Source organism: Diceros bicornis, chromosome 9, assembly GCF_020826845.1.
Source record: "Diceros bicornis minor isolate mBicDic1 chromosome 9, mDicBic1.mat.cur, whole genome shotgun sequence".
Classification (NCBI taxonomy): Eukaryota; Metazoa; Chordata; class Mammalia; order Perissodactyla; family Rhinocerotidae; genus Diceros; species Diceros bicornis.
This window is the reverse complement of record NC_080748.1, coordinates 44,243,118-44,261,310: the sequence shown is the minus strand read 5'-3', so window position 1 is coordinate 44,261,310 and position 18,193 is coordinate 44,243,118. Positions and strand designations below refer to the sequence as shown.

Genomic DNA, 18,193 nt, shown 5'->3' with positions numbered 1-18,193 from the left:
CCAGGATCCAAACCAGCGAACCCTAGGCCACCGCAGTGGAGTGCCCGCACTTAACTACTTGCACCACGGGGCTGGCCCTAGAGTTTATTTTTTTAATTGATTCATATATACTTCTTTCTATAATTTGGATGCCTGTCATCTATTGATTATGTGTGTTGAAAAGTATGTGTTGAAAATAACTTGCTACGCAGTGTGGTTTTTTCACTCCCACATTTTGGCTTTTTCACACACTGTCACGTTTTCATTCTTTTTTTGGTGTCTTGTGATTAACTGAATTCTTGATTTTAATGTCCTGTCACCTTTTCCTTTAGGATTAGTACTAAATAACTCTTTCATTATCATGGTTTGATTGACATCGTATGATACCTTTTCAATATTCTATGGTTTTGCCTTTTACAATAAGGTAATTGATTTACACACAAGGGATCTATTTTATGGGCCGAGACAAGGATCCATTTTCATTTTTTAATGTACTCCCAGTATGATTTATTTGTCTACCCTTTCCTCATTTTTCTGAGTGCCACTTCTGTCATATATCTATATATGTGTCTGTTTCTGTGTGCACAAGACTGTTACATTGATTACTTTGGCATCAATATGGCTGTATATATCAGGGCATGGCTTTATAAAAAGTCTTGATATTTATAGAATAATGTTCTCCCCTTTATTTTGTTTGTTTGTTTACATTGTCTACTTGTTTCTCAACAGTATCCACTTAGTTGTCAGACAACTGGTCTCTCCTGAAGTTCCAGTGTATATGGAACCCAAGGAGTAGGGAAAAACTGAGGACATTGTTCTATGGCTCTTTTGGAAGTGTCTTATCTCTGGTGGTGGAGGTATGGTTGACGTGAACTGAAAATTCTCATTTGGATAATGAGTAAAAGAACTGCCTCTTCTCTTGTGTGGTGTTATAGAAGCTGGATCATGAGACACCTACATTCTGAAGCAGTGCACTGATGTTATACCATAAAATGTTTATCTTTTTTCATTACTATTTCTCTGTTTTGTAACATAGGGTAGCCAGGAGCAATTCTTTGTTCCTAGGTTTTTCATTTACCTCATTTTGAAAATGAAATACTTGAATTAAATTTATTTTAATCCTAGTCCTAATTTAGACAAATTAGTTTCTATTCTAAAGACTCTGTTGAAAAAGATGTTCTCTTAGGTGCTTTCATTCTGACGTTTTTAGATGGATGTATGCACATACATATATTGCATAATGCCCCTTGCATATCTGTTCTTCTCAAAAATAATAATATATTTTTTTAAAAATATCTTTTTTACCCAAGAAACATTTGTACCAAATATTTTGTGTAATTACTTAATAATTGAAGATTTTATGGTGAAAGAACCTGTGTATTTGTTCTCTTTAGTATATCCTTTGGTATTTTTATTATCATTCACTTTATAGGAAGATAAATAATAGTAATTAATGATAACAGTAGGTTTATTTAGAATGAATGTGAGGTAAGATTGTTTCTGATTTTGTACAGTTTAGAAACATAAATAAGAAAAGCTAGATTATGGACTATTGAATGCGGTCTACTGAATTTAAATCTTTCAGAATCCAACTGCTATCAATGTGAATTATTGCATTGTTTGTGTTTTCCACGTACACACAAAAATGGATTTTTCCCATTTCTTAAAGAATGCAATGCATACTAAAATAGAACAGTCAAAATTGCTCATTTTGCCAAACTGGCTGTTATCTATATATTGATTATAACCACAAACTTAATTGCTTCCCTTTTGCTGGGTGAGAAACATTATATTCTGAAAAGAATATTTTTCACCTTGAATGTAAGTCAAAATATACAAACTCAATATATATTTCTCATAACTAGAGATGTATCAAAATCATCGGTGGGACACCTACATTACAAGCCATTAACATAAACATTTTGTTATCAATGTCAGCTTTTATCTCCCTGAAAATAGTCATCTTCTTGAGTCAGAATGTTCTGTTACGTTGCATCTTTTTAAAGTCTTGGATCAAATAACGAAATCATTTTAACATATTTCATATTTTAACCTGCCTGGGCTCAAAATGTGTTCATTTCTTGTAAAGAAAACTATAAATAATCTTCTGACTCTTTTACAAAGTTTTAAATCAACCACATGCAGAAAGCTGATAAGTAAAGGGAACAGAATAAATTGCAGTTCTATTATGTTCTCTTTTTTCAGTACACGTTTTCTGGTAGGTTGTTTATGATGCATTATCTCCTGTTTCCAAACTGTCAAAATGTTTAGTAGAGATACACAGTATAACTTCCACTGATTTTAATAGAAGTAGCTGGGCAATTTTTGAGGTGCCAGTTGTCTGGCTACACAGACAATAGGATTAGCCAAAGGGCCTCCTGATGTGACAAATGAAGGAAATGAATTTCTTATTCTAATTCTCCTCATGTCAAGCAAGCTTACATGCAGAGAATAGTCAAAATCATGATATTTTAGGATTCACATTAAATTTTCACTATGTATTTAAAAAAATCACATGGATTTCCATAGACTTTGTGAATAAAAGACAATTATTTAGGGAATAAATTATTCTTTAAGGAGAACTTTGAAATATTTTCTGTGAAAAATAATCTTCTAATGATCAGAAATTTACTCAAATTTTAAGGCTAAAATTTTATAATACAAAGATTAATATTAAATGTAAATACTACTAAAAGCAAATACAAACCAATCATTTAGTTCAATTAAAATTGAGAATTACATACTCCGTAGTATACAGTAATTTGTACCAGTTGTAATCAATGTTATACCATGGAATGTATATAAACGTTGGATTCAGTGTTTGGTTCAAATCCACACTTTCAGCTCTATACCAGATATGTGATATTGGGGCACTTATCCTTTCTGAATTTAATTTCTTCATTTGTATGTGATAACAGCATCACAGACACAGATTATAGCAACATCTATAACAAATTTGTGAAATTTACACAAAATTAAATTGGATGATGAGACCAAAGCACCTTGTACTTACTGGTAGTAGTTGCTCAATATATTTGCTTTTTTCCCCCAATGTCTTATTTATACGGTACTTTTTTACTCCTTTTTAAATCTCATGCACATATCTTATTTAATTTTAGCAATCTATCAACTATATTTTGTTAAAGTATTATTTCTATTGGGGGAAACTTACATTTAGAGAAGTTAAGTCACTTGCTCAAATAGTAGTGCTAATGTGGAATTCCTACTCCAGACGTAGAGTTAGTTTTTAAGATACAGCAACTTAAAAAATTAGAAAACAAACATGGACTAAATTATACACATAATTTAGCAGGAAAACTAACATAAAACAAATAATTAGAAAAATTTTGGATGGATTTTATAATTAGTGTGATAGGTATAAATCTGGCTACTAAGAAAAAGAAAGAGGAATTTAATAATATATCAGTTTACTTACTTGTTTGTTTATTTTACAGAATCAGAACTCTCTAGAGATGAGTGATCCAGGGCCATGCAGTAACTCCACAGTGGCATTATTGTCCCATCTTCCCTCGATCTTCCCATTTCATTATTTATAGAATGAGACACCCATCCTCAAGTTTTTACCATATCTCAAAATGGTTGCTGCACCTCCAGCCACAGAATACATGCTCCAGGCAGGAAGGAAAAAAAATCAGAAAAGGCAAAACTTTATAAGTCAGCTAAAGGGAGAAAAAAACAAAAAAGCCTTGAATCCCTATTATTCACTTAAACAAAAAAAAAATCTTAGTAATTTCAAATAAATGATGCAAAAGAAAATGCCCTCTCAAGACCAATAATGCCATCACACTAAACACATCAACTTTGTCAATGAGTATAATTTATACTCTTTAAAAAATGTTTTGTTTCATATTGTCCCAGGTAAGTGATCCAGTATATTAGTTTCCTATTGCTGCTGTAAAAATTACCACAAACTTAAAGTGGCTTAAAACAACACAAATTAATATCTCACAGTTCTGGAAGTCAGAAGCCGAAAATGGGACATTAGGTATGTTTCATTCTCAAAGCTCTGGGGAGAATCCATTGCCTTACTTTTTCTAGCTTCTAGAAGCTGTCTGCCACTCCTCAGTTCATGGCCCCATTCTCCATCTTCAAAGCCAGCAGTGTAACATTGTTCAATCGCTCTCTCTCTCTGACCTCTGTTTCTGTCATTACATTTTCTTCTCTGACTCTTCTGCCTTTCTCTTCCACTTTTCAAGAACCCTTGTGGTTACATTGGGCCCATTTGGATAATTCAGGATAATCCCCCCATCTCAAGGTTCTTAATTAATCACATCTGCAAAATTTCTTTTCCCATCCATGTATTCACGGTTTCCAGGGATTAGAACACGGACATTTTGAAGGAGTTATTATTTTAACTACCACATTGAGTGGATTACTTATTGAAGTTAATTCAACATATGAATATGAAGTGCCTGTTAAAAAGTCTACATATTCAAACAGACTTGCACCAACAATAAAATAGCTCTGGATTCCACAAATTGATTGATGTCTTAGATTTACCTCTCATCCCTTACTTCACTGAATCTTGAAATATCCTCTTTGTAAAATTCATCTATTAATTATTTATTCTAGGGTTTTTTTTTTAAGGATTAAGCAAACTCAAATTCCATACTATCACGAGCTTTTTAATAAATAAGGCATACGTTTTTATTATTTTGATAGAAAAATTGTTGAATGCCATGTCATTAACATACTTGTATTACCTCAACTAAGACAGAAATGCCTATAAATGCTAGAAGGGCTTCTCTAAAGCACCTACTCCAATACAAAAGTTTATAGAGTTTTTATACTTCCCAAGCTTTTAGGTTATAGAGAAAAAACAAAGCCTATTTGGTTATAAGTACCACTCCATCATCATCTTTCTTCAAATACTAACAAACATCATAAAAGGTTGGACTATAAAGTTGTTTGGGAAATGACCTAATCCTGCCCTGACTTCATGACATTCTTTATCTAAGTGATTCCTCACAATCTGAATATATTTAGTTATTGAAACCAACATGTGTAGTTGCTCAATTCATGACACAACTTAATCCAATTACTTGCTGTTGCATAGTCACTGAAGAACTATATTTGGAAAAACTAAACAACCTACCATATGTGCAAATAATTTTAAAAATTTTAATCCTTCATGGCTGACCTGTCAAAATTGTGAGTCCTGCACTTAAAGTGGTATCTAAGACACTACAACACGTAGAATTTGAAAGCGTAACAATTCTACAGCACTGTAATAAACTTAAATTGCTTTGCAGTTTCCAGAATACATGTGTAAATAATAATACTAAACTGCTTTTCAGCTTTTTCAATAATTATTCTTCAGATGACCAGCCACATAGAGAATTTTTTTAAAAGCTTCATTTTATTATTTTCCATTTTATGTTTCATATTTTGTCTAACCCTAAGGGAAAACAGCATATTTATCTCTTTCTAGGCAAAATAAACTTAGAATGACAAAATATATTTAACTCAGAGTCTAGGTGAAGTGAGTTAGGAAAGAAAGAAATATAAAGAAAATGATATTTGAGTTGAGAATTCCCTGGACAGTAATAAAGATTAAATTAAAGTTTATATTACTTCATCTTATTTAAACTCCACTGAGAGATATAAAACTTTTCATATACATAAGGACATGTATTATTATTCATGACATTTTTCTGTCTAAAGAAAAGTACATAGACAATACATGGCCAAAGTAGTGAAGTGCCCACCATAAATTAGAAAATTAAGAATACTTTTTACAAGGTAGCATATGAAAGGATATATGCTGCAGTTATTGCTCTAAATACAGAAGTTATTTTAAAAACAGACTACCTTCCAGGTCAGAAGAGAGAATAGAAAGAAATTATACATTGTGTATTCATTTCTGTCTTTCTTCATTCATTCAACAAGCATTTTTAGAAAAGCTACTAGACACCAGGCACCATGCTAGGTGCAGAACGACACAAAGAAGTTTATGACTCAATTGGTGAAATAGAAAACAAATAAGTAAACACACTAATCAAAGGATAATTATAAATTTGAATAAGTGCAATGAAACCGAACAAGGCCCTAGTGAGCCAGGGAAAGAATTAAAGTCACTCACTGTGTAATGAAGTTTCAGTCAATGACAGACCACGTATACAATGGTGGTCTCATAAGATTAGTGCCATATAGCCTAGGTTTGTAGTAGGCTCTACCATCTAAGTTTGAGTAAGTACACTTTATGATGTTTGCACAATGATGAAATCTCCTAACGACACATTTCTCAGAACCATCTCCCCATCATTCATTAAGCAATGCATGACTGTACATAATATAAAGTTATAGACTTTAGGTTGGAGCCAGACTATGCAGAATTACCTAGACTACAAAAGACTGTAGCCCTGCAAGTGGTATTATTATACCTGAAGAAATGCCTAGTCAAAGTAAATGGGAAATCTATATGGAGACTAGAGAGGGAGGATTGAAAAGATTAGGAATTTGGCATTCTTTATCTGGTAGCTCCAGTAGAGAATCAGTGAATCGCAGTTAGTACTGAAGTCCCTGTGGAAGAGTATAGCTTTTTCACAATATCAGCTCCGTGTTTGTTTTTCTCCCACTCTTGTATCCCTCAGAATAATTCTGAGCATAGAATGGGCTCAAAATAAATACAGGTAAAATAAACAAATAAAAGAATTAGTAAAAGAAGTTCTTACAGTGGTCTTAATGACCTCTTCCATGAAATTTCTAATTTCACTTTGTGTTTATTCCAAGTTCACCAAGCAATCTTCCACACTGGGCTTCATAGATTTGTCTTATAAGGAAAAAATTGTCCTTTCTCTGTCAAATTTTTTCACAGTAAATAATTTTGCTTATAAGCCTGAATGTTTATGACTGGGTTATCATGAGTCAATTCTTCAAAATTTAATCAACACTTGTATCTTGGGAAACTACAAAATTTGAGGAATACTTTGCCATACAAGGTGCGACCACTATTCTTAAAGTACATAATACAATAGAAAACACAAAGTGTCCTAAATGACCCTATTTTATCATAAGTCTAAAATCAAGCTCTGCAGGGAATATATTTCGCTAGATATAACCTTATTCTCCTTACTTTTACAGGTGGGCACTTCCACAGTATTCTCAAGTAATAATTCTAAACCTGAATTACAACATCATGAACATTGATGACCTCATGTACTTTCTATGCCTGTGATATTCTGCATATGTAACCAGAAATGATCTATTCTATTTCTTTATAACTGCTACAAAGATCTGATCAAATATAAGTATTTGATAAAGCCATGAGAAAGAGGTTCATTTCAGCAAAAAAAAAAAAAAAACACTCTATAATTGAGTACATATTTGTGATATATAAGACAAATCAAGAAATATCATTGACTACAACAAGGAGAATTTGGATGATGATAACAACTAGCTTAGTATGGTGTTTTCAAGTGTATCCTCATATATCGTTTGGTCTTCACAACAATCCTATATAGTAGACAAAATACATGACATTATGCACATTTACAGGTGATGAAACTAGTACTCTGATTTTAAATGAGTGCTTTTGGAGTGTAGCAATGCTAGGATCAAAATAGATTGGAAAAGGCACACATTTTGAATTTGATGGCCCTATGCTAAAAGCACAGCTGATACGCCTAACTAGCCATGCGGCTTCAACAACTTACTTATCTTCTCTGAGTTTACTTTTTTCTCTCATCTCTGGATTGGAAGTAATAATACCTTTCCTTGCATGTGTGATAGGAAGATAAGAGGTAATGTAAGTATAGACTTGCCAAACAAGACTCATTTAACAAATGTTAGTTGTCTTTATTATCAACAACATTCTGAATATTGTTATTAACTCAGGTCTTTCAATTTTACATAAAATGATCCTTAATTATGAAATAAAAGGTAAATAAAAAATGAACTCTCATTTTCTTTCTTTGAACACAACAGAAAATAATATGCAACATAATTCTTTCATTCAATATACTTTAACAGCTTTATTGAGGTATAATTTATATACAACAAACTGCATGTTTAAAGTCTACAATTTGATTCATTTTGACTTATGTTTGAAATCATCACTACAATCAAGAAAATGAAAATATCTGTCAAATAAACCCAGTAAACATTAATCTTAAAAATATTATGCACAGCTAATATAATAATATTTTTCCATAGGAGATATGAGAAAATGCATTTTATATTCTCATTTTTACTTGACTGATATCATTTCTTCTAAACTCAATTAGTCTTTGCTTCCTTGTTATCTGTTCAATACATAGTCTATCTATCCAGATTATTATCTAATATATAAATACACATAGACACACCCCCAACTGTTTGAAGTTGTTGGAAATATCATTGTGTCATATTTAATAGGTTTCCCTACAAACTGTGGCTTAGGCAATATAGAAATTTAATTCTCAAAAATAAAAAGTGTCTTCATAGGCATTTCAAAAGTGATGCGTTGACTTCATTATGCTGTCATGTACCCAACCTTAGGAGGTACTTTCCATTTTTAAGCCTGTTGATATATCGTCACATGTTGGCTGTTGTAGCTCTAAACAATGCAAAAAGTTTGGAAAAATTGGAGATAGAATCAGCTGTGATTCCTGACTCATGATTTTCCTTTCATTATGAAAGCAAAAAGTTAACCAAAAGCCACCAACACACTTTCCTTTGGGATTAATTGGCTAGAACTGGGCCTTAGCGACATATGTCATTGCAAGGAGTATGAGAAATCGAGTCTCCAGGAAAGGAGAAAAAGACTATCATGGTTGGATTAGGTCAATAATGATGCTGCAATTGCATAGGAGCAGTGCCACATTTAAAAGATCTTGGATCTAATAATAATAAAGAAGGAGGAATGAAAATTAGGGACAAAATTAGCATGTCTGACACAGCCATACGATATCTCTACACGAAATCTAGGATTCATGAGAAGATGAAGACATATGAGTATTCAAAATGAAGCTTGACTTTTTCTAATACAATTGTAATTGTTTACTACTGAGTATGAGAAAACATGACACATGAGAATAGAAGAAAGTGCTTAAGAAAAAAGGATTTAAAAGTATAAAAGGAAATGCTATTAGAAACAATGTAACCAAAATTTTTAAAGGAAATTATATGAAATATATGAGGAAAGTGTTAAAGTGACATATTTATGGAAAAACAATAAAATATCATATCATCTCTTTAAAAACAGAATAAAGTAAACCATGCTTTTGTTAATATAGCCTCACAGAGTTATAGATAGAGGAAAGCCATATTTTCATCATTCCTTCTGTTATAAAACCAACACAAGTTTGGAGATAAATAAAGAATAACAAAACTAGCAACCCTACGCCTACAATACTTAAGTAAAAATAAAAAAATAAGCAAAAATAAAGAAAATGTATCTACATATGTTATTTTCTTTAATTTCATCCAATGCAATTTTAAAAGCCTATGTAGTTTATATTATGCCATAAACAAATCAAAGGCTAAGTAAATTTTAATAATAGCTATTCATTTAGATTGCAAAAGGAAAGTGTATTCCACAGCGGTTATTTAAAGGATTAACAAATCCTTTAAATCCTTCAAATACTTGGATTTATCTCACCAGAAGGCAAGATTATACTCATATAATATTTTAAGTAAATAACTCCAACCAACTGTGCAAAAAATTTTAAAAAGTGCTAATCAGTTCATGTCTGAGTGACACTGACTCTAAAAAAGATGGCACATTTGTATTTTAATACCTATTCTTTCATATCTGACAATACTGTTGGAGTCAAATCATGAACTCTCAGGGTATCATTGAATGGTTACAATTAATAATGACAGCATAAGCTCTATTAAAATAAAAGCCCAAATATAAAGTGATGTCCGGGAGGAGTTAAGCAGAGCCTATTGCGGATTTCTGAAATATTTAACAAGTACAGTATGTAAACAATCTTTAAATATGGGGGAAGCCATAAAAAAGAACATGTAAAGGTCAAGTTTACATAATTTCTTCTGTGGTCTCATTAACAGACTCTAACGAATAAATATGTACCATGTCCTTATATAGTTGGAAAACTGCACTGCCATATAAGATACTCAGGCAATTATCCAGAATCTGCTGATCTCTCAATAGGATACTTTTTTCATCCAGACCTAAATTTAAAGCTTCTTGGTGTTTAGAACCATATAATCTATTATATATTTTGTACAATATACTGCTAAGGACTGAATTGGGCCCCCCTCCCAAATTCTTATGTTGAAACTGTCACCCCCAGTGTGACTGTTATGTGGTGAAAGGATCTTTAGGAAGTAGTTAAGGTTAAATGAGGTCATAAGCATGGGCCCCTATGAGGTCACAAGGGTGGGGCCAATAGGACTATGGCCTTAGAAGAAGAAGAAAAGCTCTTATGCTCTTCTGCATTCTCAGAGAAAAAGCCACGATGTGAGGATAAAGAGGCCTTCCACAAGCCAAGAAGAGAGCTCTCACCAGAAACTGACTTGGCCGGAAACCTGTTCTTGGACTGCTAGCCTCCAGAACTGTGAGAAAATAAATTTTTGTTGTTTAAGCCACCAAGTCTATAGTATTTTGTTATGGCAGTCTGAGAAGAATCAGATATGCACCAAGAGCTTTAAATTTAGATGCTTTTTAAAAATTTAACAATGAAAAAATTGAAAAAATAACAATATTTTCAAATGTATATGGTATATTTACCATGGATTAACCATATCCTGGGCCCCAAAGTAATAAATATAAAATGTTGAAATCATACACAGTATTTCTCTAACCAGAATAGAATTAAATTAGAAATCAATACCAAGAAAATAGCTAGGAAAACACAAAAATTTGAGAAATTAAATACTAAATTTCTAAGTAATCCCTGGAACTAAGAAGAAAATATAAGGGAAGTTAGAAAATATTTTGAGCTGAATTAAAATGAAAACAAACATCAAAACTTATGGTGCACATCTAATTGAGTAATTGAGGGGATATTTTGGTAATACAGTTATATTTAAAAAGATAAATTCAGTGACCTATGCTTCCACCTTAAAAGGCTAGATAAAGGAAAGCAAAGAAAGATCAAAATATGTAGAAGAAAGGAGATAATGAAATAAGATCAGAAATTAACATGTAGAAAACAGACAGTGGAAAAATATTAAAGTCAAAGCTGTGTCTGAGAAAAGACAAACAAAATTGATAGTCTCAAAGCTACACAGATCAAGAAAACAGGAAAAAAATACAAACCATTAGTATCAATGAAAGAAGGTTAATCAGACAGAAACTAGAGACATCAGAAAGATAATAGGACAATATTATGAACAACTTGATCCCAACAATACTTAGCTAAAATGGGCAAAATTCTGACAAAATACAACCTACCAAAATTGATACAAGATTTTTCTTAGATTAACGTGAAATTTAAAACATCATAAAATATTCACAACAGTCTTGAAAATCAATAAAATAATTAGTAGACTCACTATGTGATATCAAGATCCATTATGCATTACAATAATTAATATACTGTGCTACTACCCTAAAGAATGACAAATATACAAACAGAAAATGAGAATCCAGAAATTGTCTCACAGTTGTCTCATACAATCCTTTCTTTTTTCTGCCAAGTCATCAAAATAATTCAATGGGAGAGGAAAGCTTTTCAACAAACGATTCTGGAGTAACTGGATATTTTTACGGGGAAAAAAATAAACTTCAACTCCCTACCTCGCACTATACACAAAATGTAGTTTATGATAGATTATTGACTTAACTATAAAAACTAAAACCATAAAGCTTTTTAAAAGAAACATAAGAGAATATCCTTGTAGCCTGGGGCTAGCCAAATGTTTGTGAGTTAAGTCACAGAAAGTAATAACCAAAAGAAAAGAAAAAAAATGATACATTAGAGTTCCTCAAAAGTAAAAACTTCTGCTCATCAAACATCACCAATAAGATAATGAAAGGGCAAGCCATAGACTGGGAGAACTTATTTGCAAAACACATATCTGACAAAGGGTGGGTATCCAATAAATATAAAGGACTCGTATAACTCAATAATAAAAAGTGGGGAAAAAAAAACCCAAAGTAGTCAAAGATTTGAACAGATAATTCACAGAAACACACACGGCCAATAAGTGCCTGAAAAGAATTTGAACATTATTAGTTGTCAAAGAAATAGGTACGTAAGATTTATGCATATATTAGCCAGCATTCTACAGAGAAACAGAACCAATAGGAGAGAGAGAGAGAGAGATTGATTTTTAAGGAATTGGTTCAAGGGATTATAGAGGCTAGTAAATTCAAAATGTGCAGGATAGGCTGGCAGGCTGGAGATCCAGGAAAGAACTTATAGTGCAGCTCACGTCAGAAGTCAGAAGCCAGTCTGTTAGCAGAATTCCCTCTTCTTGGGAGGAGATCAGTCTTTTTTCTGTTAAGGCCTCCAACTGGCTGGATGAGACCCAGCCACATTATAGAGAGTAATCTGCTTTACTCAAAGGCTATTGATTTATATGTTAATCTTATCTAAAAAATAATGGCAACATCCAGACAAGTGTTTGACCAAATATCTGGGCACTGTGGCCTAGGCAGGCTGACACATAGAATTAACCACAGTGCATTTCTTTGTAAATTTTGCATGAAAAAAATTGCAAATAACTATTCCACTCTAACTAAAAACACAAATGCCAAAGTATTGGGGTGAATTGTATTAATGACTGCAATTTACTTGCAATGTATCAGGGAAATCTGGTGGATGAGTAGATGAAAACAGGGAAAGATGGATGAAGAGATATGTGATAAAACAAGAACCATGGAATGCTAGAATGTAGGTTGTGGGTGTATGGATGTCTATTGTAAAGGTATTTCATGTTTGAAAAAAATATGTATTGAGCATATATTTAAGGGTCAGATTACAGACAAGAGACTTGAGGGGAGGATGAATCAATATGGGATCATTTAGTCACCATACATTTGAAGCATGATCTTGACAAATGAGAATAATGTCAATAACCAGAGGGAAAATATGGAGAAATAATTCTTAAGGTAAGGACAATTGAGGCTTCAAAGAAAAGAATGGGATATTTCTCCAGGAATAAGACATTTATGTTGGAAAATGGTAACTTGAATATTCTCCATTACCTATGCAATAAAGACTATCCTGTTAGCCACTTAAGAGTCTGAGTGATCTGAGCCCCTTCTCTTTTCCAACATTAACCTCTATTACTTACATATGTGGGTCATCTAATCTAATTAGACTTCAATTGAGATTTAGAAAAGATTTCATATCTCTAAACCTCTTCTCAACTTACTGTGACCTTCTGGAATGCTTTCCTCTCCCCAGCACAGACTTTCCTTATATCGTCTATCTGTCAAAGCTTAGTTAAAATACTATCTCATTTGATTTCCCAAAATGACCAAGATATACCTCTTTCCAGTGATTTATCAAACCACTTCATCTGTATTACTTTTATAATATTTGTCATATTATGTGTTGATTGTCATTTTTTATTCTTTCATCCATGCATTCAATTATATTATAATTATATGTAAGTAATGTCTTAATTGCCTAATTAGAATGTAATCTCATTCTGGTCAGGAACTGTGCCTTATTTACTTTGTTTCCTTCATAATTCTCAGTGTACAGACTTATCTACTATACAAGGTGAAAAAATATTTAGTGAGTACGTTAGTTATATATTGCTGCCTAATAAATCACTACAAATTTACCACATTAAAACAACACGCATTTATTATTGCATGGTCAGGAGTTCAGAAACAGCTTAATTGGGTCCTCTGCTCAAGATCTAACAATGCAGCAATCAAAGTGTCTGTTAGGAATGTGATCCTATCTGAGGTCCTCTTCAAAGCTCACACAGATATTGGCAGAACTTATTTCCTTGCTTCTATAGAACTTATCATGACTTCCTTCTTTGAAGAGAGCAGGAGAGAGAAACTCTGGCTTCTTTCATCTCTGGTCTCAGGATCCTCTTTTATAGGGCTCACAGATTAGATAAGATCCAATTAGGAAAACTGCCTTTTGATTTACTTAGAGTCAATTGATTATAGATCTTAATTACATCTGAGAAATCTCTTCACCTTTGCCACATAATGTAATATCATCACAGGAGCGACATCGTATCAGCTTTGCCATATCCTATTGGTTAGAAAAAGGTTACACGTCTTGCCCACAGTAAAGGGCTGTACAAGGGTATGGGTTATTAGGGGTTATCTTAGAATTGTACCTACCACAGGGAGCAATAAAGAGCATTTATTTATATTTGCAAAATGAATTGAAAATGTCAACAAACCCATGGATGCAGGTGCACACATTAATTCACTGAACAAATGAGCAAGGACTGGTCAACATAGGTGTTCCCAAAGCACTCAGTACATATTTCTGTCATAACACTACAAATGCTATAATTGTAGTTATTTTCCAATAGTTCTTAATTTCTTAGAATATTGACATTTGTCTTTAATTAATTGTTGTCTTCCCCAGTGCCTAATAATATACCTGGTTTAAATAAGATTTCAATAATAGATTAATAGATGTATTAATACTCAAAATATATAAAATATTAGAAGGGATCTTTGGAGGGAAAGCACTGCATGTTAGCAATGAATGGTAAAGTATTTCCGTAACAGAAGATACCGAGGTCAAGTTCCTTACCATGAAATTTTGGTGGACTAGCTACAGTCAGAGGCATTTCTGTGCTCAGACTTCCTTTCCGTTTTTTAAAACCCTTGCTCAAAACTTGCTAAGGTGTTGCAAATAGAATATTGCCATATTTTAAAATTAAAATAGCATTTTGTATTTTCATTGGAAACAGAAAGAAGTATACACACTACGAAGCAAATTTCCTAGGAGCATAACATATTTATAGCTCAAAGGATTTTATGTTTAAGGGCTTCTGACTCTGATTTACAATAATAGTCTATGCTTAATGAGCTAACAAATTCCTTAAAAGCATGTTTTCTCAACTCCAGCATACAATGAACAAATAAAAACAAAACTCAAAAGGGAAAAACAGTATTGGCCTTTTTTCTTTGTTGTGGCTGGAGGACAATAATTGGCTTAGACCCAATTCAGAGAACACTAATGCAGCATTTGAATGGCACATTAGTGCATCCCTTCTACGGAAGAGAATTTATTGCCAGTTCTCTTCTCTTGTGAATCTCTTCCCTTTATATCATAAAATAGTTGTAAATATAAGTATAGCAGAAAAAGTAGAGTAATATTGTTTCATAATGTGTTATATTATCTCATGAATTGTTTATTTTATTAAAAGCAGAATAGTTTTGCAGGATCATCTTAGAGATCCTAACTGTGGGCAAATTGTATTATATGATTTGTGTTAAAATTTAGAATTAAGGTTTAATTACCATAGCAAATTCTATTTCAAATAGGATATATATGTATTGAAAGGGTAATGTGGTGTACAACTAAAAGATGATGTTTGCGGTTACTAGACCAAATAAACCAACACTTAGAGCCTTTTATTTTTAACAATTATATTTTTATGAAGCTATTAAAAATGGAGCTGGCTCTGTGAAATAAAATACTCATTCAGGCAAAGAAATTGCTCTGAATACAGTTTTCTTCCCCTCTCAATTGGGCAGCAAAAAGGTTGAAGAAATCCATAGTTTACTTTTTCTGGACCTAACTACTGATAGAAATAAGAAAAATATTAGTAATAAATGGAGAAAGTGAAATGCTGTTGCCAGAAGCACGGAATTTGAGTTCAGCCTACCCGTGCTCAAAACCTTTTTTTGGTGGTTACTAGAGCACATTACTTAAACAATCTTTGCCTTGGTTTCTTCATTTGTAAGATGATAAAGATGATAAAAACACCCACCTTAGAGAATTGTCATGAATGTTAAATGAGTAATTACATGGGAGACGCGTAGAACAATGCCCCTCATAGTGTAAGCTATTTAAGCATTGCAGGTATTATCTTATTGTCTCTTGTTTAGAATGTTTCATTAGTGTAGACACATTTATTGTATTTTTGAAAATAAAAATTTTATAATGTGGTGACTTTACATTCAATGAAATCACAGTATAGCAATGCTTTACACAATAGGAAACACAAAGAACACTAATAACAATATTAGTATATGTTCCTCTAACATTTTTCAATAAATCTTTATGCCTGAGTTGTAGCAAGTCATAAACTCTGCCGATCAAGCCACTGAAGCTAAGTAATGATTAAAGGTTTGACTTTGTGTCACACAAATAAGTGATAAAAGTGAGATTAATTGTGGTTTCCAAATCCAAAGTCCATACTTCTTATTCTACTTGAAATATGTAAATAGGAACTGCCATATTTTATTATTATTATTATTATTTCTCACCTCATAAAATTAGTGGTGATTAGTCTCCCTTTATTTTGGAGCTGGATTTTTGTAGGGATATTTTAATACAAAGTGTATGAAGAGGGGTAACTTCTCAGTTAACCAGAAATCAAAACTGAGGATGGGGGTTAAATTTTAAACTCAGACTTTTGAATTGAACATATTCAATTGAATTGAATTGAACATATTCAATTTCCCTACACATGTAATGAAATAGATTTGTATTAACAAGCTTCACCACAGAGACCTGAAAATGAATGATAATCATAAATTTCTTAACTTCAAATTGTTACAGTTTATGAGCTCTGTATTGGGAGTAAAGAGTAAACGGAAAAGAAATAGTATTTCACTAGATTGGGCTTAAAGTTAATAAGAAGTTTGTGGATATTGCTAAAGATAAAAAAAGGTATTAATCAATCATATGAGAATCAAGAACATGATTCTGATACATAGGTAACTCCTCTCTCACAATGACTAACGGAAGTTTAATCTCTGTTTTATTTCTTGAAGGTATCTATTGGCTTTATGTTATGAAAACATAAAACAGTAAATTTATATTTTGATATGAGAACAAACAGTAGTCATTCTTATGGTCTTCTTGAAGAAGTATGTTCTGCTGATCTTACCTCTTTATAAACAATCATATTGAATTAATTCCTGCTTTTTAACGTTATGACATTTCGTTCAGTCACTGTGAAGGCAGACTTTCCAAACGCACTTTGAAATGAAATGAGAGACCCTTACAGAATATGGGAAGCTTGAGCAAGTGGCAGTTCTTTGGACATAAGAACCCACCAAATACTGTTCACCTATATGGAAAGAATAGTCTCTTTTGTAACACAAACTGAGTTCTACTACTTCCTATTATCTAGCCTTTTTGATTCTGTTTGAGAAGAACTAACAACTCTAGGAACACAGTTACATGTATATTATTGATTTATCTGGAATAAATCTCTAAGTTATGTAGGAAAAAATATCATGCCTTTCATACCTCAGAGTTTCCAATGTGGGGGGCGGTGTGTGGAATGTAGTGTGGAAAAAAGTATAAATGAAAAAAGTATATCATTTAACAGCTGAAGAAATTCACTTTGTTTTTTAAAGTCTTAATAAAATTTGAAAAAAAAAACAGGTGGTAATCTGAGTATGAAAGTTAGCAAGTGCCAAAAGATGCAGCAAAAGTTAAATACAGCTTCCCTTTCTTAATAATAGAGGAAATTGTTTCTACTTCTGAGAGATGGGAAGAACACAAGAGAAAGAGGCAAATATCAGAAGAAATAAAAAGGACTTAGCAAAATGGTGAAATCCTAGAAATCCTTTATCCTAGTGAAGTACAGGATTGATGATGATAACCTCATAGTAGAATGTACTAATCCTTCTCTCTTTCACAACCAAATTTAATGTTTGTTAGTTTCACACTTACCTCCTTTTTCTCACTTCCCACTCACTTAGTAAACTATACAAATTAGGCTTTCAGTCCTGTAGCACATGCAAAGTAGCTCTCACTGAAGTCAGTAATAACTGCATTGACTCCATGTTGCATCATCCGAGTTGAGTGTTCTTGAAAGTGGAAAGGAAATGGTTAATACTAAGGCCAGGCAATAGACATAAAATAGAATCTTCCCAGTCAAATCTGGTCCTTGGTCATGTTTAATGGAGATTTTTCAGGCTTCATCTCATTTGATTTCTAAGCAGTACTTAGCACTGTTGACAACTTTTCCTCTTGTGATGCTCCCTGCTCAGAGGTCTATGTTGCATTTCTCTCCCGGTTTTTCTGCCATTGACTACTAAATTTCAGTCATCTTTGTTGGTGTGGGAGATCCAAATTTGGCCACCCTGAAGTATGTCTCTTTACCTTGATTATTTTCTCTGACGGACATT

General features: G+C 32.6%; 1 long non-coding RNA gene across 2 annotated transcripts in view; it reads right to left on the bottom strand.

Annotated features, from left to right (window-relative positions):
- The window catches only part of LOC131410254 (uncharacterized), a 43,021-nt gene extending 25,074 nt beyond the window's left edge, over nucleotides 1-17,947 (bottom strand). Inside the window, exons 1-2 of one of the 2 annotated variants that reach the window (XR_009221200.1) lie at nucleotides 17,736-17,947; nucleotides 3,416-3,659 (exon numbers count right to left, since the gene is read on the bottom strand). This is a non-coding gene — a long non-coding RNA (uncharacterized LOC131410254). The remainder of the gene's footprint in view (nucleotides 1-3,415; nucleotides 3,660-17,735) is intronic. The other variant, XR_009221199.1, reaches the window with a different exon arrangement.
- Between the last annotated feature and the right edge of the window lie 246 nt (nucleotides 17,948-18,193).